The sequence below is a fragment of the Mauremys reevesii genome, linkage group 12, assembly GCF_016161935.1.
Source record: "Mauremys reevesii isolate NIE-2019 linkage group 12, ASM1616193v1, whole genome shotgun sequence".
Classification (NCBI taxonomy): Eukaryota; Metazoa; Chordata; order Testudines; family Geoemydidae; genus Mauremys; species Mauremys reevesii.
Window position 1 is genome coordinate 49044230 of NC_052634.1, and position 22538 is coordinate 49066767.

The following is a 22538-nucleotide window of genomic DNA, read 5'->3' on the forward strand; positions in this document are numbered from 1 at the left end:
ACTGCCCTTGCTCAACTGCGCAGAGGAGTTTTCATCCCCAATCCCTGCCTGCCACTGCCCAGCAGCCCTCTGGCACCATTCCTGAGGGCCACCACGTTCGGAAAGACAGCTCTCATCTCTCAGGGCCCCATGAGAATACAGTATTGCAACTTTTTTAATGGAAAGGGCCCCCAAAATTGCTTTGCCCTAGGCTAGCCCTGCTCACCTTGGGTGCAGGCACCGCTGTGCTTCCAGAAAGCAAGCTGCCAAAGGCTGGGGTTAAACCAGGGACCTTTAGATCTTCAGTCTAACACTCTCCCAACTGAGCTACTTTGGCAGTTGCTTAAAAGTATTTTGGCCCACTGCTTCTCTGCTCGGGATGTTTTTGCAGCAGTTGAAAAGCAGGTAGGAAAGCAGGGCCAGCCCCCGAGTGGGGCCTCTGACCGTTCCCACTCAAGGGGCTCCTTTTGGCAGTGGGGCAGGAGATATTTCCCACAAGAGGCTCCTACGCTGCCTCATCCCCCAAGACCCCTCCTCCCGCTCACTGCTCTCCGTCCCCTCCCCACCCTCACTCGCCCTTACGGTCATTACAAAGTGGCAAGGCAGAGCCCTCCCATTTTTAAAAGCCCTGGGGTGTTGTTCCCCCCTGTTCAGGCACCCCTGGGGCCCTGCACTTCACACAGCTCTCCCTGATTTCAGCTGTTAGTGAGGGAGCCTCACTGCTAGCGCAGACTGGGCAGTTTCTTGCATGAGAGACACTGTCCCAAAGCAGGACTAATGCTTAGAGCTGGTTATCAGTGATTTCAGATCTGTTGGGCTGCAGCAAGACTCTCCATTGAGTCTGAACCAGCTCGGTTATTACACAGGGAAGAACAAAAGGGTGAAATGGGGCCTGGAACCCTTAAGAAGAATCCACCTCACCAAGTACAACACTTGTCGCTACCTGCTCTCAGCCCCACTGAGAATGTTTTGGGGGTCATGCCTTGGCTTTATCAGCCTAGGGGGGTTTCAGAAAATACTATTCCACAGGTGCTCCAGTGGTACAATTGGTTAGTACACAGTACTTATAGGGCAGTGCTGAAAGGAGCTATGCTGAGGTTGTGAATTCAAATCTCACCTAGAGCACTGGTTTTCATTAACCACATGGCATCACCCCCTCATTTGGCCCTGTGGAATGTAGAATTCCAGCCCTGGGACACTGAGGAGGGGAGGAGGGGGAAATGCCCCCTTCACTTATTACCTCCTCTCCAGAGTGCAGGTGAGAATCTGCAATCCTTTCTCCTCCCTCAGCCCCTGTGCCAGGATCCCTCAAGCAGAGCCTGGAGTCCTGCCCCTGGCGTCTGTACTATTGACAAAGACTAAGTGACAAAGACAAAACACTCAAATCCCGCCTGGTGCGGGGAGCCAGGTTTGCTCTTCAAATTCTGTCGTTGGTACATTTCCAGGCCTGGGAATGTCCCCCAACAGCATTGAATGGGAAGCTGCCTGCAGAACAGTGACACTGCACAGAGCTCCTGTGGAGGAGGGGTGGGAATTAGTAACATTTTGAGGATCGTTTGGGAAATGAGCCTTTGCTGACAAGGTTTGTCTCTGTTCATATTTCACCTTCAGGTGTTATGTTGAGGGATCTTTAGTATATTTTTGGGAAGTTAATAACTATCGCCTCAACTTTATTTACTCAACTTAAAAATTGGTGTCACTTGATTTTTGCCTCTCCCTGTGAAAATACAACTGACACGTGTGGCTTTCTACACAGGGTCATGATGTTAAAGTTGGGGAATTCAGTCTTTGTACTTCTGGGGGGGGGTGTTGCTTTTTTATAGCTGCCTCACTGCCAGGCACACCGGGCTGTTAGCTGCACCCACTGTCCTTGCCAGGGGCTCCTGCTGAACCCTGGGCAGCTGCACTGCAGTGCTGGGGTGACTCTGCAGGTGGAGAAGCTGCTGTGGAGCAATGTAAAGCAGGTGCAGGAAGGAGATGGGGTCACTATTCACATTCTGAGCTGCACAATTTTCCAAATTTGGGAATAGATTCATCGATTGATAGACTTAAGGTCAGAAGGGACCATTATGATCATCTAGTCTGACCTCCTGCACAACGCAGGCCACAGAATCTCACCCACCCACTCCTGTAACAAACCCCTAACCTATGTCTGAGTTATCGAAGTCCTCAAATCGTGGTTTAAAGACTTCAACGTGCAGGGAATCCTCCAGCAAGTGACCCGTGCCCCACGCTGCAGAGAAAGGTGAATGTCCGATAACAATTCTAAGGGGAAGGTGAATGCAGAGCTATGACATTGGAGATGCCCAGACCTCCAATGGGGGCAGCGTGGAAATTAATAATGGGAAGATCACTTGCAAAATTAGTCATCACTGACAAGCTTTGTCTCTGTTCCTATTTCACGCTGTGGTGTTAGTTAGAGGAATCAGTACAGATTTTTACTATATTAATTAAACACTTAATTTTATTTAACCAAGACAAAAACTTAGTGTCACTTATTTTTTCTCTGTCCTAGCAAGAATGAATTGAATTTTGTGACTTTCTGGAAAGTGCAGTGAGATTAAATGTGGGGAATTCAGTCTCTGTGTTTGTGAGCTGATGTTTTCCTCTCACAGGTCAGTGCCTGCATTGAAATACCAAAAGGGATCTAAGGGCTGGTGTACGCTGGGCACTTCACTGGCAGAGCAACGTCTCTCAGGGTATGAACCCCCCCGTCCATCCATATAGTTACAGTGACCTAAACCCTGGTTAGATAGTGCTAAAGAAAAGGAAGAATTGTTCTGTCAATGCAGCTATTACAGGGATGGGAAAACCTCTCCACTGACTGTCTACTCCAGAGTGCTATAGCAGGTGCCACAGCAGCATTTTAAGTGTAGACAGAGTGAAACTAGATTTAGCTCCAGTTTGCACTGTGAATGCTCAGGCACTAAAACTACAGTAATCATAACAACAGTGCAGAGCTTACGTAGTTGGCAGGATTTGAACCTGCGCGGGGCAACCCCAATGGATTTCTAGTCCATCGCCTTAACCACTCGGCCACAACTACTTGATGTGTAATTGTTTTACTACACGATAATTCAGTTCTCACTGAATTGTCTCTTCAAATTGTTTGCTCAGACCAGCTTCCCCAGCACATTCATGGCTGCGCATCAGTGTAAGTGTGTCCGTGGGTGAACAGCGAGAATTCCTGCCCATTTCCCTTCCGGCTGGAGCAGGATGAGAGTGTGTTTGTGTGAATGACATTGCTGTAGATTGTTGTTCATTCCCCACTCTGACAATTCAGACAGTCCCTTTCCTAGTCAAATCTCCAGCACATCATTCCAATATCAGGTGGCAGGATTTCTCTGGGGCACTGAAATTTTTCAGGGGGCTGGTGCATGAACTGAGCCTTGCATTCCATCCTTGATGTTTCATGGACTAACAACAGCAGCAGAAAGAAAGAGCCGAGCCAATATCTCCCTGGCAGGGATGCAGGTGCCACGTCCCCTCTGTCTGACCATCGCCATTGCAGGAGAGAAGGGTTCACTGGAATCGAATGCCCTGGCTCAGACCAGAGACACAGGGAGGTTTTGCTGTTCATGGATCTGTGCAAAGGAAATTGTGTCTCTGTGGGAAATGGAGGCAGGAAATGAAACACCCAATGCCCTAAGGAATGTGGGTGAAGGACTCGGGCTGAGCAATGGTTTAACAGGGGTTTGTTTCAATTTATTGGCCTGATTAAAACTATGGCGAAAAGCCCCCTGTAACAGGGGCTGCGGGACAGGCCAGGCAGTTCTGCGCACAGTGTTCAGAGCTGCCCCGTATCTGCCCTTTCTCTGCACCGCCCCTGCTCCCAGAATGCACCAGGCCCTGGACTGAACTCTTCCCCTGCCGGCCGAGCTGGTTTCATTTGCTGTGATCCTGTTGGCTTGGCAGGGGGGAAAGTGACAGTCCCACCCCAGAGCCAACACCCCCCTGTCACCCAGCCCCCTGACCCCCAGCAGAGCAGGTCAGCCAGGAGCTGGGCCCTGCCAGGCACTCAGGGGTGTCTCCCCTGCAGCTGGGGGCTCTCCCCAGCGTGGTCTGTGGGAGCTCGCGTACTAACGGGACAGCGGCAGCAGCCGCGTGGTGGGTTGGGCTGGTGACCCGGGTCCATCTCCTGGGGTTGGCTGGGTTCATGCACAGGTGACTGGCCCCAGCCACCGGCCGAGCCCCACGGCCACGCTGCTGCTGTTACCGCACTAGCCCCTCACGCCCCCATTCCCTCACTGAAGCCAGGAGAAGGTTTGCAGGGAGGAGGTGGGAAGGGTTTGACCCCAATATCCCAGAGCTGATTCTCCTCACAAAGGGGTGTGTGCATGTGGTGGGTGCCGTGTGCAATGCCCTGTGCCCATGAGGAGGGGACCGGAGCTCTGCCAGCAGGAAGATTTATCCTGCAGGAGCCCTGCCTCCCTCCCCCAGGGGTTCCCCTGGAGCAGAGAAGCTTTGAATCCTCGCTGGAAACTAGAGAAGCCCGAGCAACACAAGCTGCCTGGCAGAGGTTCTGGATCAGGGCCTCACGGGCACATTGGGTTCATTCTCTCAGGGCTGCCCTGCCCAGTGCCAGGGCTGCTCTCACTCCTCCAGCACAGAGGGGGCTGCAAGCTCTTTGCCAAGCTGGGTCCCAGCTCAAGGCAGATTTAACACTATCAGGGGGCCCAGGCATGTGCTGGTGCCGCTCAGGGAGGGAATCTGGGCCAAAGACTGACTAGAAATTGGGTAACACTGAAGTGGGACTAGAAAGACCCTTGCTGGGACGTGGCGGGTAGGTAGCCCCCTTTGTGTACCGTGCCCTTGCCGAGAAGTCTCTGGGAGAGTGGATTCTTCCTGATGGGCCACCAGCACGTCTCGTTGGTCCTGATGTCGGCTGCTCCTTTCCCAATCACCCCATAGCTCCGGAATGCACAGACAGCAACACTGGTGTGGAAGAAACGAACACCACGCTCATGTTTCAAGATCCTTAAGATCACTGACTTGCCATGTAATTGTCAGGGAGTATAGCTCAGTGGTAGAGTGTTTGACTGCAGATCAATTGGTCCTTGGTTCAAATCCAAGTGCCCTCTTAAAAGCCTGGTCCTTCAACAAAAATAATTGCATATCCATTTCCATTATAAACAGGAGTACTTGTGGCACCTTAAAGACTAACAAATTTATTGTAGCATGAGCTTTCGTGAGCTAAAGCTCACTTCTTCGGATGCATAGAATGGAACACACAGACAGGAGATATTTATACATACAGAGAACATGAAAAGGTGGAAGTATGCATACCAACAGGCAGAGTCTAATCAATTGAGATGAGCTATCGTTAGCAGGAGGAAAAAAAACTTTTTGAAGTGATAATTAAGATGGCCCATAGAAGGTGTGAGGAGAACTTAACATAGGGAAATAGAATCAATTGGTGTAATGACCCAACCATTCCCAGTCTTTATTTAGACCACAGTTAATGGTATCTAGTTTGCATATTAATTCAAGTTCAGCAGTCTCTCTTTGGAGTCTCCAAAGAGAGACTGCTGAACTTGAATTAAGATGGCCCATAGAAGGTGTGAGGAGAACTTAACATAGGGAAATAGAATCAATTGGTGTAATGACCCAACCATTCCCAGTCTTTATTTAGACCACAGTTAATGGTATCTAGTTTGCATATTAATTCAAGTTCAGCAGTCTCTCTTTGGAGTCAGACTCCAAAGAGAGACTGCTGAACTTGAATTAATATGCAAACTAGATACCATTAACTGTGGTCTAAATAAAGACTGGGAATGGTTGGGTCATTACACCAATTGATTCTATTTCCCTATGTTAAGTTCTCCTCACACCTTCTATGGGCCATCTTAATTATCACTTCAAAAAGTTTTTTTTCCTCCTGCTAACGATAGCTCATCTCAATTGATTAGACTCTGCCTGTTGGTATGCATACTTCCACCTTTTCATGTTCTCTGTATGTATAAATATCTCCTGTCTGTGTGTTCCATTCTATGCATCCGAAGAAGTGAGCTTTAGCTCACGAAAGCTCATGCTACAATAAATTTGTTAGTCTTTAAGGTGCCACAAGTACTCCTGTTTTTTTTGCGGATACAGACTAACACGGCTGCTACTCTGAAACCTGTCATTTCCATTATGTTCAGGAGCTGCACTGACTAGGGATGCCTGAAATGAATGGAAACACTCAACATTTTCCTGTGCAAATGCATAAAAACCTAGCAAACATGTCCCTCCGATTAAATCAATTCCAATCCTCTAAGTGTCTAGTTTATGTTTTCATCAATGAAACAAAGGCACATGAAGAGACATTTGCAGGTCCTTGGCCTCCATGGGCTACAATGTGCAGAAGAACAAGAACCACATCCCCTTGGGAGGCATGGACTAGTCTGTATTACATTTGGTAAGTAAGTTGCCATTGGGACTGAAAACTCTACTGGAGGTGGACAGAAGCCTGTTGCAAAACTAAAATAACCAAGATTTACCAAACTCCCTGTTACACATTCAATCCTCTCTTTTTTCTATTCTATTAAACTGGGAGCAAGTTACCAGTGACCCAGGGCTGGGGAGGATGGAGGGTGCAAGTGGGGGGAGGGGCCCAGGGCTGGGGCAGCAGGGCGGGTGTGGGGGGGGGAGCCCTGGTCGGGGGGAAGGGGAGAGTCGAGAGCTGGGGCAGCACAGGATGTGTGTGGGGAGAGCCCAGGGCTGGCTTGGCAGGGCGGTGAGGGGCAGGGGGTAGAGCCCAGGGCTGGGGCCGCAGGGGGGTGCGAGTGGTGGGAGGCCCAGAGCTGGGGAGGCCGGGGGTGCAGGTGTGGGGAGGGGAGAGCCCAGGGCTCAGGCAGCAAGGGGATGGGGGGGGCAGACAACATTTTTTTCGCTTGGGGAGGCAAAAAACCTAGAGCCGGCCCTGCCTCCACCTACAGTGAGGTAGGTAGGAGCCAGGGGTGGCTCTAGGAATTTCGCCACCCCAAGCATGGCAGCACTCCGCGGGGGGCGCTCTGGCGGTCGCCGGTCCCACAGCTCTGGTGGACCTCCTGCAGACGTGCCTGTGGAGGGTCCGCTGGTCCCGCGGCTCCGGTGGAGCATACGCAGGCATGCCTGCGGGAGGTCAACTGGAGCCGCCTGCCGCCCTCCCACCAACCAGTGGAGCGCCCCCTGCGGCATGCTGCCCCAAGCATGTGCTTGGCATGTTGGGGCTTGGAGCCGGCCCTGGTAGGAGCGGATCATTAGTATCCCTACTGGAAAGAGGGAGAAGCTAAGGCTGAGAAAGGAGAATTGACTTGTCTTAGGTCACACAGCCAGTCAGTGGAAGAGTTGGGAGTAGGACACAAGAGCCCTGATTTTCAAACTAACCATCAGATCTTGAATTTCAGACGTTGAATGACCTGAATAAAGTGCTCTCAGATGAGCTCCAGACCAACAACAGTGCACAGTAATTATTCAGCAAGTATTTGAGGAGAACTGCAATGTTAGAGAGAATCATGAACTGCTCAGAGACAATTAATGCAGAGAAGCAGCAAAATTCATCAAACATATGACTGGTTATGACTTATTTACTTGGTCTTAAAAGAGAACAACAAGGACCTGAGTCTCCTCCCTGTCAATAACCCCCTGCTCAGCCAATCAGGGTAGAGACAGGACGGGAGGCTGAAGGTTCTCACCAGAGAGCCCAAAGGATGGCCCAGGTCACCGGTGGGGATCACTACCCGAGCACTATTTCAGCCCCACATTTTTGGGTGGACCTCCCAGAGTGGGAGCTGCCGAGCACTCCCCGCAACACACACACACACACACACCCCCACACACCTCGCTCCTGGTGTTGGGAGGGGAACAGGAGAAAGGACAAAAGAAGCAAGAGATGAAGAGAAAGGAGGGAGGGATGGATGGAGGAAAAGGTGAAACAAAAAGGACAAACCCTAATGTCCCCACTGATTCTATGGGACAAAATCCCAAGTGTGAAATAAAATTCTGCCTCCTTAAGCTCGTGTTTTCCATGCCTAGAATTCAACTGTCACCAGATGGATCAGACCGAAAAGGTTTCAGACCTCGAGGAGGCTCTTACCTTCTAAACAGGGACGGCTGTTTTCTAGTAAAATCACTAAAAGGGAAGGAGAAAACTCAAAAGAGGTTCCTCCTGGCGCTCACGTACGTGAACCCGAATACTCTCTCAGTCCTCAAAGAGAGACCTGGAGAAGGAGACTGGCTGAAGCAAAGCCACAGGGGTCTCTGAGGTTTCCCTGGCCTCTCGCCCCTGTCCTGCCTGGCTGATGTCAGCATCTCACTGTGAGGTCACCACCTCCCCACCACCTTTGACCAATAGTCTGAGGTCCTGTAAAAGGCCTTTGTGATGTCACTGCCACACCCCTCCCTTGCTGTGCTAATGTCGTGCCCCTGGCCAGGCACTTTGGAGGTTTGAACTAGTCCCTGTGGATCACCCCGCTCAAGGAACATTCGTTCTAGGAAGCAAGCCGGCTACACAGGAAAACATCAGACGCTGCTCCCAATGCTACACTCAGTTTTTCAGAAGTTAGTTAACTAGACACTTAGAGGATTGGAACTGATTTCAGCTGATGGACAGCTTCGCTAGGTTTTTATGCATTTGGACAGCAAAATGTTGAGTGTTTACATTCATATCAAGCACCCCTGTATAGTGGAGCTCCTGAACAGAATGGAGAATGGAAATGAAAATGTTTTTCTTTTTTTTAAAAAAAGAAAGAAGGTTATAAGAGAACACTGGGGTTTGAACCAAGGATCACTTGAGCTATAAGCAAGCGTTGTATCACTGAGCTATACCCCTAACAACACATGTATAAAAGTGTGATCTCCAGGACTTTGAATGACAAACCCTGCTTCTTCGAGGTCCTTTGCCATTCCCAGAGCACAGGTAGTTTTAAAAATGGGGTTTGATTAAACTTCTTAAATGTGGCAAACACCACAGCTTGCACACCCACCGATACAGCTTCTCCCACTGACAGAGCTGCCACCTCTTGCAAAGTGGCTTAACTACACCCACAGGAAAACTCTCTCCACTCAACATAGAGCAGTGGTTCTCAAACTGTGAGTCAGGACCCCAAAGTGAGATGTGACCCTGTTTTAATGGGATCACCAGGGCTGCCATTAGACTTGTTGGGGCCTGGGGCTGAAGCCAAATGTCTGAGCCCCACCACCCAGGGCTGAATCCCTCAAGCTCTGGTTTTGCCCTCCCGCAACTGGGGCAGGGCTCAGGCTTTGTCTCCCCTGCCTCTGCCAAGTGTGGAGGGGCTTGGTTCCTCTTTCCAGGGCCATGGAGTAAGTTTTTTTTTTGGCAGAAGTGGGTTGCAGTGAAAGGAAGTTTGAGAAACCCTGGCATAGAGCCTCTGAATATGTCTAGACTTGGCTCCCTGTGGCAGATCAGAGACAGAAAGTGCAGCCATGGAGACACCACACACCAACCTTGCCTGACAGGCAAGAATCAAACCTCCACAGAAAAACGCCTGTTGCTTTTTAACCCATCTCTCTAAGCCCTCAGCCACCACCACTTAACAAAGGGGCTTTTCTACACTATGGTTCTGTTCTCACTGAAGGGTCATTTCCAATTGTTTGCTCAGTCCAGCATTAGGGAAAATGGTGCCCTGGGCAAAGCTTGTACTTTGGCTCTTCTCCATTGCCCCTGGACGATCCCCACTCCCCCTTTACCGCTAGCTCCTGCACTCCCAGCCCTTGCACCTCCTTCACCCCTAACTCCTGCCCCTGCTGTGCCCCCTTTGCCCTTAACTCCCTGGGCCACCAGCCATTGCCCCTCTCCTGCAGCCCCTTCACATGGCTCCAGTGCTGGGGGCCCCGCACTTGTTCTCCCTTTCCCTGGGCTTTGGCATCACTAGCCGCTGATTAGTGAGTAGGGTTCAGTGGTCCCCAAAATGTGGGGCATGACTCCTAGGGGGACACAGAGGAACCTTCATGGGGGCACCTCAGGGCCTGAGCCAGCCCCCATGGAGGGAGCAGCACTCAGCCCCACTCTGCCCCAGCTCTTCCCCAACCCCACCCTCAGCCTGGGCCTCTGACTCCCAGCTCGGCCTCGACCCGCTTATTCGTGTCTGCACCCCTCTCCCCAGCAAGCAACAGCCCCACTCCCAGCCCCGGGTCTTGACCATGGCTTCCGAGGGCCACAGCCATGGCTAAGAGGGCACAGTGCGAAATGTTTGGGGAATCACTGGGTTAGGGTGATGTTCTCAATCACTTCTACAAAGTCCAATAAAAGCTATTCCTCACCCACCCACCCCTCCATCAGGACGGACTAGGTATGTTCTGCTGCCCTTCACTCATGCAGGAAGGATAATAACATTTCATTCCACTCAATCCTAAAGTGATTTGTAACCTACCACCAGCCAAAACGGGTCATTTTGGGAAAGCGGCCCCATCATGCTGCATAGCTAGGCAGAGTAGGTGTGTCTGTGCAAACACGGTCTGTTCCTGAAGTCTTTCCCCCAGCTCCTCACTAGATGTGAGGGGGGAGCTCATTCAGCCCCTGCTTCCACTTAGTATTTAAAAATGCCTTATTGTCCCTAGCTCTGCTGGCCTTAGATTTCTCCTTCTGTCCCTTTTCTAACAGCTTGGTTGAGGTGGCCAAGTGGTTAAGGTGATGGCGTGCTAATCCATTGTGCTCTGCACACATGGCTTCAAATCCCATCCTCATTGGATGTGTTTAGTTTTCACCCCTCCTTTGTAGACAACCATCTCCCCCTTTGGTACAATGACAGCTCAAACAATGTTGCTTCTTGCAAACAAAAACCTTCTCAGAAACTCAGAACTCCCTTGCTTTAAATAAAATGTCTACATCCCAGATTTCTTTAAAAAAGAAATTCTCTAGTCCCGTATTTCTTAGTTTTTATCTCAAGAGGTAACATCCTCATCTTCTCCCCCAAACACCCTGGGACCTGCCCAAATTATTAAAATACCCTCAACCCGAGCAAGGCCAGAGCAGTGAACCAGAGCTAGTGTCTAGGTCAAGCTGTTCTGAAGGAGGCAACTCAAACATTTTCTCCCTGCTTCCCTTGGCAAGGTCTGACTGAGAAAACAAAATTCCCCAAACTGAAAAATTTCTGCTGAAAAACTAATACTAGTCTGTTTGGGGACTTTGGTTTGCAAGTATTATTGTTATTATTCTCTTCTGATTTCTGAATCAGTTCAGTTCAGTCTTTGTCCTCCAGGTGTGTTTCCAGCTGCTGAGTTGTGGGGGAGAGAGGCCAAGTCATGATGTCTCTTCCCCTCTTTCATAGTTTCTTCCAACTTGCTAGGAAGCTCCTTTGCTACGATGTGAGTCAAGCAGTGTCCATTGTCTCTGCGCTATCTCGGAGAAGTCTGCATTGTACACAGTTCCTGGGATAGTCCTTGGGAGTGTGGATCCCTTCAATGGGCCAGCAGCGAGTCTGGCTCCTCCTTGTCACACCTGAAAGGCTGGTGGGGGGCATTTCTCAACCTCATAACATATCTCAGTAACGCACACAGAGCAAAACTTCATAACTTCCCAACCAATGCGAGCACACACAATCCAACACGATGTTAATGTTCAACAGATCAAGACTTTTGAAATGATACCTCACAAGGCAGACTTTGTACAAACCATGTCATCATTATATGAGAGTGGTGAATATGGGGCTTCCAGGTGCTGCTCTGTGCACAGCGTGCCACACCTGGGCTTACATTGCAATGGAGACATACCCTTAGAGTCCATCTCTCTTGGGATAAAGATGGCCCACACCTGACTCTCTGCCAATCCCCACTGGGCCCTGAGAAGTGTTGTTCGTGTTTGTATTCTATAAAGCAGAGGAGCAGATGAAGTTTTGCTCCCAAGGTGTGTGTGTGATTCTTTGGACAGGTCTACACTACAAAATTAGGTTGGTGTAATTACATGACTTAGACTGGCAATGCAGTTCTATCAAGCTAATCCCGGTATAGATAGTGGCTCAGCTGTCAGAACTTTCTGGAGCTATGAAAGGGGAGGGGCCCATGGGGCCAGTGGGGTTGGCAGGGAGTCAGGTGTGGGCAGACAGTGTGTTACTGCCACAGGCAGGCACCATGGCTTAGCTGGCTAAAGCACCTGTCTTGTAAACAGGCGATCCTGGGTTCAAATCCCAGTGGTGCCTTGTTGACTAACTCTTGGGCAACCTGGTATTGGCTACTGTGGGAGGGCAAAACACAGAGCTCTTTGGTCCAGCCCAGTATAGCTGTTTAAATTATACTCACAGGCACTGATAACAGACTTACTGAAAGTTTGGGAGTTAAGAGCTGATAGGTCAGTGTTCCAGCCAGTCACAGATGATCCTGCTTCCTCTGGGACAGGGGCAGGTCTGGGCTCTCAGGCTGAATGGCTCATTGTGGCTGCCAGAACCTGTGGGCAGCTCATTTAGTTTACACCGAGGGTTGAGTCCTGCTTTGTGCACCATGTGTGAGAATGAAAATCCTAAACCACCCTTTGAAATAACGAATGCAGCAAGGTGTGTTATTGTCCCTGCCCCAAAGCAGACAGACCAATGGAGAAATGCCATTGAGTCCAGGGTAATACTCCCCTGCCATTTTACCTTGTTTGCTTGCTAAACTCCCTCCCAACCTTGAGGGCTCCCAGAGCCCGGTATTGAGCCTGAGCTGAGATGTCTACACTGCAAATTTACCACCCCACAGCCCTAGCCTGGGAGCCTGCACTGGCACGGGACAACGCTGGGTGTTTCATTGCAGTGTGGACATAGCCTGGCATTATGTCTACACTGCCATTAACACACCCAAGTCACTATTCTCAAACCCTGGGTCAGTTGATTCAGGCTTGTGCTGCAGGGTTATAAAATAACAGCGTAGACACTTGGGCTTCAGCCCAGCCTCTGAGACCCCACGAGGGGTGAGGGTCTCCGAGCCTGGGCTCCAGTCTGAGCCCTGATGTCTGCGCTGTAGTTTTTAGCTCCACAACCTGAGCCCCAGGAGCCCAAATCAGACCATCCAGGCCAGCGGGATTTTATCACAGTATAGATGCCCTCTCAGGATATGTCTACACTGCAATATAAGCCCAGGGTTAGCAGAAGTCATGTCAGCAGCCCCAACACATAAACATAAACCACAAGGGAAAGACCCAACCCCCAAATAAGCTGGGCAGTGTCCTTCTCCCTACGGTTTGTAAGTCCAGCAACTAAAAGTCCTTTAACATGAGCCATCCCCGCTCTGCACCCCACTCACAGCTGTTGTCCTTAGTCAGTGCAAGCCCAGAGGAGCCTCTGTAGAGTTCACCTGCCATCCTGGGTGGAAAAGGGGGAAAATAAGAAGGCACTGTACTCACTATGTTGTCTAGGGACTCACTCATCCCTCCCCAGCCCCCCTGTCCTAACGTTGGTCTAACACCTACATTTTAGTATTGGGACCCAGGCCCCATCCCACTTGGCTTTGGAACCCCTGTCCCATGCCTAGCAAGTGCTATTGAATTGAGGGTGAGTCCCTCCATCGGGGTCTGCCAAGCACAGTTCTGCTGCCCTTGGGTCACACAACAAGGATAACAACCCTTTATTTCTCCTGCCCCCAATAACAAGGAGACTCGGAATCTAACACCAGCCACAAGTGATCATTTCGGCAAACAACCCAACCTATTTCCAACATACTGTAAAATCCACATGCAGACTCCTACACGAAACCTTGCAAGAAAATCTTCCTGAGGGGGTGTGAAGCACCTGCTGCTGGAGGGAAGGAGGGAGCCGTGGGTTGGGATTGAAGGGCACCGGGAATAGGAGGGGGCTATGGGTTGGGACAGAGGAGAAGGGTGAAGAGGAGCAGGCTCTGGTTGGGAGTGAGGAGCAGTGAGCATAGGAGGGGCTGAGGGTTGGGTCTGAGGGGCACTGGGAACAGAGGGGACATGGGTTAAGGCTGAAGAGCATCTTCATTTGAGGATCCAGCAGGACAGGGGAAGGCAGCAGGTGATTCTAATTCCTTAGGGATATTCTGTGTGTTTGTATGTGTGTGTGTGTGTGTGTGCAGGGAAGGAACATGCTCTATGCCCAGAGGCCTTTATTCCTCCAGGCTGCAAGGACAGAGGGGCTGTCAGGAAGTTGCCCCTTCAAGCCCACACACAAAAAGGCCCTTCTGAGGAAAGGGAAAATCCTGAAGAGAAAAAGTAACATCAAAGAGGACTACAGAAAGGACAGTTTAAGATATTGGCAAGTAGTTTATCACCTGACTATGGACTTGAACGCTGGACCTTCAGATTAGAAGTCTGATGCTCAGCCAACTGAGCTAGCTAGGCTCACAAAGGAAAAGTGGAAGCTGGTGCAGAGGAGAAACTAGTCAAGAAAACAAGAGCGGGAAACAATACGGGAAACCTGCTGCTCTCTCTGGCCTGGTCAGGGGGCTGTGCCGATCGGGTGTCCGCACTAAGCTCGGCATCAGTATGGTGATCTCGGGGGAGCTGGGGGTCCCCAGGTTGCCTAAGGAGGGGTGAACTGGCCCAGGTCGGAAACAGAGCAGGTCAAAACTCCCGTGCCGATCAGTAGTCGGGTCGCGCCTGTGAGTAGCCCCTGCAGCGTAGCCTAGGCAAGACAGTGAGACACGGTCTCTTTTTATACACCCCCCTCCCCCGCAGAGACTGTATGGGGGGATGGGAGCACCCATTGTGGGGACCCTGAACTGGTGGGAGGGAGGCACCATGTACCAGGGATCCCGAAATGCAGAACAGGGACACCCACACCAGGCATCTTGCAGCAAGAGCTGCAGTCTTGATTTACAAACTGCAAGTGATGGGAATTTACCACCTCCCTTGCAGAGCTTGTTCCACTAGATAATTAGCCTCACAGTTAAAAAATGGTCATTTCCAGTTGGGATTTTCTGACATCGACTGCAAGCCAATGGGGTCTTGTGCAAATTTTGTCTGGTGAATTAAAGAACCCTTCAAATCACATATCCCCCCCTCTGGGAATTTGTAAAACGTATTTAAACCAGTGATTAAATCGCCTCTTAACCTCCAGTCAATGAAATCAATTGAGCTTCTTCAGTCTCTCGCTGGAGACATTTCCCTTGTTTTTAAAGGCAAAAATCCTGATCTTTCCAATGGGAGCTGCTGCTTCAGTGTTCAGTTTGGGGAGGGATTTGGCTGCACTCAGAGATCTGCCCGCGGGTTACAATCTGCAATCCGAAGGGTCGAACGCAAACAGCGTTTAGATGGGACCGTTAGTGCCGCCCCCGTGTGGCCAAAGACTAGAACTGACCAGCAGAGCTTACAGCTGGAGCCTGGGACGCTCCTGAACAAACTGGGCACGAAGCCTCTCGCGTGGGATCCTCGCTGTGCAGCAGGAGGCGGAGGGAAGCTGATTGTCAGGGCTCAGGGCAGCTCCCTGCCATGCTGAGCCGGTGTCTGTGCTAAGCTCGGCATCAATCAGGTGATTCTGGGAAGTTCGGGGTCCCCGGGTTCCCACAGGAGGGTGAAGCAGGTCACCCCTGGAGCAGGTTAAAGCTGCAGGGTGACAGTGGGGTTGCTGCCCCTGTGAACAGCTGCTGTAGCACCGCCTGGGCAGGACAGCGAGAGCCAGTTATACCCCCCCCCAGCCTGTATCGGGGGCTGGGAGCACTCACACCCTGGGGACCCACCCACCAGAGATCTACGGGGGGGAGAGTGGCACCCACACACCCAGGATGTTGTATGGGGGGGACAAGGGCATCCACACTCCGGGATCCTCTGCAGAGGGACGGACACCCACACACCCAGGATTCTGTATGGGGGGCAGAGGTACCCGGACACCTGGGCGGGGGATGGGGGCACCGAAACATCCGGGATCTTACCTGGGAGGACAGCGGCGCCTGCAGCTCAACATGAGACGTGGGCGGGGGGCGCAGGAGCATTTCCCAGTTCCAGGCTGTCCCCGTCTGGCCAAGGCACAGAGCTCACAAGCAGAGTTTAAAGCTCGAGCTGCCAGGTCACAAAACAAGCCGGGCTCCGTAGTTGGTACCTGTAATTCCCAGCTCCTGGGGAGGCTGAGGCTGGCGGATTGGTTGAGCTCAGGAGTTCTGGGCTGCAGCGGGCTGTGCCGATCAGGTGTCTGCACTAAGTTCGGCATCAATATGGTGATCCTGGGGGAGCTTGGGGTCCCCAGGTTGCCTAAGGAGGGGTGAACCGGCCCAGGTCAGAAATGGAGCAGGTCAAAACTCCTGTGCCGATCAGTAGTGGGATCACACCTGTGAATAGCCCCTGCAGCATAACCTGGACAAGACAGTGAGACACAGTCTCTTTTTATACAGACACCCCCCGCAGAGCCTGGAAGGGGGGATGGGAGCACCCACACGATGGGGAGTCTGACTTGGGGGGAGGGATGCCCCCCTGCAACACAGATCTTGAAAAGGGGAACAGAGACACCCACAGTTCCCGGATGGGGGCAGGCAGGGGAAACCACACACGGGAGCTAGTTCATGGGGTGGGGGACAGAGACACCCACCAGAGATCCTGGATGGGAGCACCCACATGATGGGGATATTGAACTGGAAGGAGGAAGCACCATGTACCAGAGGTTCTGAAGGGAGAACAGGGACACCCACACACCAGGGTCTTGCAGCAAGAGCTGCGGTCTTAATTTACACAGGGAAGTGATGGGGAATTAACCACGTCCCTTGTTCCACTAGATGATTAGCCTCATTGCCAGGGCCGGCTTCAGGAAGTGTGGGGCCCAATTCGAACAGTTTCGATGGGGGGGCAGGGACGACTGAAACAAAAAAAACCCTTTAAAAAACCCCTTTCATTTCTTCCATGTATTATTTACTTTCCATGACTATATAAATAATAACAAAATTATCTATTACATACATTGCATCATATATTAATTAGCTGATTTGCACTTTCATATCAGGAAAATAATTTGTTTTGATAGTTGTACAACTGATTTTCCTCACTAATGTTTATTTTATTAAAATTTATAAAATATTTCCTTATTAATATAAAATTGCCCCCTGTTCCCCAGCACCGCCCGGCCCGTGAAACAAACCCTCCTTCCCCAGCTCCGCCCCATCGAAACAAGGTTCGGGAAAGAAGAAACGGCACATGGGGTGACCAGATCACAGCAGTAAACTAGGACCTGCCCCCTCCCTGCTCAGCCCCACCATCACACCCCTCTTCACCCCCAAGCCCCCCGCGGGCGTGCTGCGGCCCTCCGAGTCAGTCCCCGCCCACCACTCACCTCCTTTCACCTTCTCCCTCCTGCCAGAAACCCCCATGCCCACCCATAGGCGGCAGGTTTGTATAATTTTTGGTGGGGCCCAAAATGGTGGTGCCCCCCCGCTCCCGCCCTGTAAGCTGATATAAAATGAAGCTATAACGCGTCAGTGCCACAAAATTACAAGGGTCAATTAAAAGTGGAAAGTCAGAAGCAGCACTTGCCTACTTCAATATACAGTATTATACTTTGTTGCACTTGTTGTGATGAAGTGGGAATGTTAATATTTTCTCTGAATACTGTGTGGGTGCCTCAGTTTCCCCTGCAAGATGCCAACTGAAGGTGTTGGGGACAAAGAGATCAGGTGGCCTCCTTGTCCGGAAGAGACACAGAGGCCAGAGGAGGGAGTGTCAGTTTGGAGCTGGCTGGAGAAATGGGGAGAGACCCAGAACTTGGTTCTGGGCTCCCACCCCTAAGATAGACCTGACAGAGGGTTCTGTTTTCTGTACCAACAAGCTCTGTTTAAACTGTGTTTCCATCATCTCATAGACTCATAGACTTTAAGGTCAGAAGGGACCATTATGATCATCTAGTCTGACCTCCTGCACAATACAGCCCACAGAATCTCACCCACCCACTCCTGTAACTAACCTATGTCTTAGTTATTGAAGTCCTCAAATCGTGGTTTAAAGACCTCAAGGTGCAGAGAATCCTCCAGCAAGTGACCAGTGCCCCACGCTGCAGAGGAAGGCAACAAACCTCCAGGACCTCTGCCAATCTGCCCTGGAAGAAAATTCCTTCCCGACCCCAAATATGGTGATCAGTTAAACCCTGAGCATGTGGGCAAGACTCACCAGCCAGCACCCAAGAAAGAATTCTCTGTAGTAACTCAGATCTCATCCCAGACCATTGGGCATATTTACCTGCAAACCTTCTGTTTTACTGTCTGGCTGAGAGTCACATCTGACTGCGGAGTTGGGGTGCAGGGACCTCTGGTTGCCCCAGGACCCGCCTGGGCAGACTCGCTGTGGAAAGTGCATGATGTGGAAGGGCAAGCTGAATGCTCTGAGGTCAGACCCAGGAAGGTGTACGCTTCTTGCCCTGCAGACAGTCTGCTCCGAGAGAGGAGGCTCCCCCAGAGTCCTGACTGGCTTTGTATGGAGTTGTTCCAAAGCATCCCAGCATCCCCTTCCACACCATGCGCTTCCCAGAAGTCCGCACAGGCACTGACACTCCCTCCTCTGGCCTTTGTCTCTTTTCCAGGCATTAGGAGGCCACCCGATCTCTCTGTTCTCCAACACCTTCAGTTGGCACCTTGCAGGAGAGCGGCCCAGGCCATCAGTTACCAGGAGACAGGGTTTCAGCCATTCTCTGTGCAGACAGCTCACACTGTCCCTCTAGGGCTCTGCAACAATCACACCCCTTATCCCACCATCTAGATCCTTGAGAAATGCACAGGGGAAACTGAGGCACCCACACAGTATTCAGAGAAAACATTAAGAACAGCCCCACTTTGTAACACCTGCATACGACTAGTTATACACTTTAAAGGGGTGTAAAATAGTCAAGTATTGTGCTAAACAAAATGATACTCCAAACTGACCACCAAATTTAAGTTGCACGTTTTTCCCCTCAGGTGAGGGCTCTGGGGTTGGCTGGGGATGAGGGGTTCACAGTGCAGGAGGGTGCTCAGGGCTGGGGTGCTGGGGGTGCAGAGACTGAGGTGGGGCAGGGCTGGGGATAAGGAACTTGGGATGCAGACAGGCTGCCCCAGGGCTAGGGCCAGAGAGGACTCCTCCTCCCCGTTACCGGCAGCCGCAAGCTCCAGGGGAGGGACCCATCGTCCCCACCCCCCGCAGCACACTCACTCTGCACCACAGTCACTGCACATGCTCCTAGGGACTCTCTCAGGTCCAGAAAGCCCACTCACCTCCCCTGTGGTGGGTACCGGGTGTCACGGAGTCCCTGGGCGATGCTCTGGAACTGCTCCCCAAAAAGCCAGGCAGGACTCTGGGGAGCCTCCTCTCCCTTGGAGCAGACTGTCTGCAGGGCAAGAAGCTCACACGGCTTCACCTCCTGGGTCTCTCCTTGGAGCATTCAGCATCCTCTGCCCCTCCCTGCCCTTCCCACAGTGGGGTCCTGGGGAAGCCACAGGGTCCTGCCCCCCCACTCCGCAGTCAGTCGTGACTCTCAGCCAGCCAGTAACACAGAGGTTTATTTGATGACAGGAACAGGGTCTAAAACAGAGCTTGTAGGTACAGTGAACCGTACCCCTCGGTCGGGTCCATTCTGGGGGCAGTGAGCCAGACCCCCCTTGTCTGCACTTCACGCCTGGTCCCCAGCCAGCTCCAGACTCCCAAACCCCCTCCAGCCCCCACTCCTCTCTGCTCAGTTCCTTTCCCGGGCCAGGAGGTCACCTGATCTCTTTGTCTCCAACAACTTCATCTGGCACCTTTGCAGGGGAGGAGCCCAGGCCATCAGTTGCCCGGCGACAGGGTGTCGGACATTCTCTGTGCAGATGGCATCACACTGGCCCTCTCGGGCTCTACAACAATCACACCCTCTTATCCCACCATCTAGAGCCTTGAGAAATGCATTGGGGAAACTGAGGCACCCACACAGTATTCAGAGAAAACATTAAGCACATTCCCACTCCGTAACACCTGCATACGACCAGTTACATACTTTGAAGGGTGTAAAATAATCAAATATTGTGCTAAATAAAATGATACTCCAAACTGACCACCAAATTTAAGTTGCATGTTTTTCCCCTCAGGTGAGGGTTCTGGGGTGGGGCTGGGGATGAGGGGTTCACAGTGCAGGAGCGTGCTTGGTGCTGGGGGTGCAGGCTTTGGGGTGAGGCAGGGCTGAGGATGAGGAACTTGGGGTGCAGACAGGCTGCCCCAGGGCTAGGGCCAGAGAGGACTCCCCACCACCACCACTGGCAGCAGCAAGCTCCAGGGGAGGGACCCCTCCTCTCCCCCCTGCCCCCCACAGCACACTCACTCTGCCCCACAGTCACTGCACATGCTCCTAGGGCCCCTCTCAGGTCCAGAAAGCTCACTCCCCTCCCCTATGATGGGTACTGGGGGGGGGGGGTTGCCATCACAGGTGGCCTTCCATGTTGCTGCCCCTCACCATAACTTCACTGTGGATGGGGGATGGGGCTGCCCCTTGCCCAGCATGGGGCAGAAGTGGGGTAGGCAGGGTGGTGGCTATGGCGGGGCGGGGGGAGCAGGGTGTCATAAAATTCACCCAAGCCCCAGCTACTCAGGTCTAGGAAGCCTCCCTCTCCCATCCCCCCTGTGGCGGGTGGGTTGGTGGGTGCTGGGGGAGGGGGCATTGCCTTCCCATGTGGCTTCCTGCCTCCCCTGTGCAGCCTGCTGCGCCTCACTGGGGGTAGGGGATGGGGCTTTCCCGTCCCCAGCGTGGGGCAGTAGTGGGGGGGGGCTGCAGGGTGGTGGCTGGGGGGGGGACAGGGAGAGCAAGTTGTCACAAAATACACCCAAGCCCCAGCTGCTCAGGTAGGTCTATGAACCCCCTCCCCCATCTCCCCTGTGGTGGGGAGGGGCACTGCCTTCACATGTGGCTTCCTGCCTCCCTGACCCCTGCTGCAGCCTGCTGCCCCTCACCACAGCCTCACTGGGGGACGGTGGGTGGGGATGGGGCTGCCCCTTCCCCAGCGTTGGGCAGGAGTGGGGGCTGGGGCGGGGGGGGGGGCCGGGGGGGAATCATAGGGTCAAACACTCACGGAAGCCCCAGCAGCTGCTAAGGTTAGTGATGTTCGTCTCCTGGCCGGAAGTCCCCTTCGCGTCTCCTCCAGTTAGGGGCAGGGGAGGGGAGGGCTGCCAAGCACGGCACGGCCCCCTCCACTCCCCTCCCACTCCTGAGGTGCTACAGCACCAGCAGCTTGCACTGCTCTTATGCTGTAGCCCTTAGGCGGCGGCAGCAGCAGCAGCAAGGGAGAGAGACGCGCGCTGTGCGCTCTTTACGTTCAGGCAGGGAAGCTCCAGGGCGGGGAGTGGGGGGAAGCTCCAGCCCTGGCGGCGGCGGCGGCGGGAAATGAGAGGCGGGGAGCGCTCCAAGCAGGGGAGAAACCTAGCTCCAAATATTGGTGGAGCAGAACCCCTGACTGTGCATATTCCTGGGGCTTTAGCCCCAGGAGCCCATATAAGTTGGTGCCCATGGCCTCCACGAGTGCCAGACTCTGACCAGCTGAACCAGGCAAGCCACGGGAAGCTTCTCAAGGTCTTCCCCTGGTGTGGGCTTGGATGCGAAAACCACCTGGCCGTTCATCAGCTGTTGCAAGAAGTGTGCAGAGTAGGAGTAGCGATGGGGCTGTAGATTTCACAGCATCTCAATTTGGGCAGCTTTCCATTCCCCTGTTCTGTGTAATGTCCCTCCCACGGGTTTCACTTGCGGAGCTGTACGACTCTGGCAGGGTGGCCATTTAGAAATCTTTTCCTTGCTTTTCTTTTTCGCCTGGCCCCAGCGTTAGGACCGTTTGGGTGTTTCAGTGTGTGTGTTTTCCCATTTGGAGGCATTTGGAAGTTTGGAAGGGGAGCTGAAAGAGGAGTATTTTTCACAAGCAAGTTGGCTTTCTGCACAGGTAGGGCCCTTGGCCGTAAAGCTTAGCTCCGTCAGTGCGTCTGCATGGGGTTCCTCCAGTGCCTCAAGAGCCCGTGCTAAACTCTCGGTGTGGGCGTTTGGCTTCCGCCAGTCAGAGTGCCATGCCTGCGTCTTCCCAGGGCCGGCTCCCGTGAGGCACGCATAACTGGGGAGGAAAGGGGTAGAAGAGACAGCAAGTGAAGCTGACTTCGAGTGGTGGTGCCCCTGGGCGGAGTGGTCCTCCTGCTCCTTCCTGTCGGAGGGGTGGGCTCGAGTGTGGGCTTGGGGGGTCTGGCTGTGGGCGGTGGGAGGATGGTGTCCAGGGATGTCCCAAAGGTCACCCTGCGCCGGCAGAGTGTGAAGCCTCTCCCCTAGTTTGGGGTGCCGAGTATTAAGCCTTCCTCTGTGGCTTGGGCTGGGGAGCATGATCCGGCGTCGGGTCCATTTGGGTGGAGCTGGCGGCCGGCAAGAATTCGGGCCATCAGGTCAACCCTCTGTGGAAATGGGGGTGAGCCGGCAGGCCTGCGATTTTGGCTTTGCGGGCGGGCAGCTCAAGCCTGGCCTCCTATGAGCCTGGAAGGCAACCGGCCGGGCTCACCCGTCTCCTCCCCGGGCCCAAGTTCCTTTCAGGCAGCAGGTGGAGCGAGGAGCCCAGGGAGGGGAGACCAAGGAGGTGTCTGGAGCCTCCTCCTGCCCGGCGCCTGCGCCCGGCGCCCAGCAGGGCTCTTGCCCGCTCCTGGCCCACCTGGTTTTGGCCTCTGCCACCCCTAGCAGTCAGCCAAGAGAGCAGAAGTCACCCTCTCCCTCCCGCAG

General features: G+C 52.8%; 3 non-coding genes across 3 annotated transcripts; 2 read left to right on the forward strand and 1 right to left on the reverse strand.

Annotated features, from left to right (window-relative positions):
* Positions 1-2943: 2943 nt before the first annotated feature.
* Positions 2944-3025, reverse strand: TRNAS-AGA. The gene has a single exon. It is a non-coding gene; the product is annotated as a tRNA-Ser (tRNA).
* Positions 3026-4988: 1963 nt separating this feature from the next.
* Positions 4989-5060, forward strand: TRNAC-GCA. Its single transcript has one exon. It is a non-coding gene; the product is annotated as a tRNA-Cys (tRNA).
* Positions 5061-12021: 6961 nt separating this feature from the next.
* On the forward strand, positions 12022-12095 carry TRNAT-UGU. Its single transcript has one exon. It is a non-coding gene; the product is annotated as a tRNA-Thr (tRNA).
* The last annotated feature ends 10443 nt before the right edge of the window (positions 12096-22538 follow it).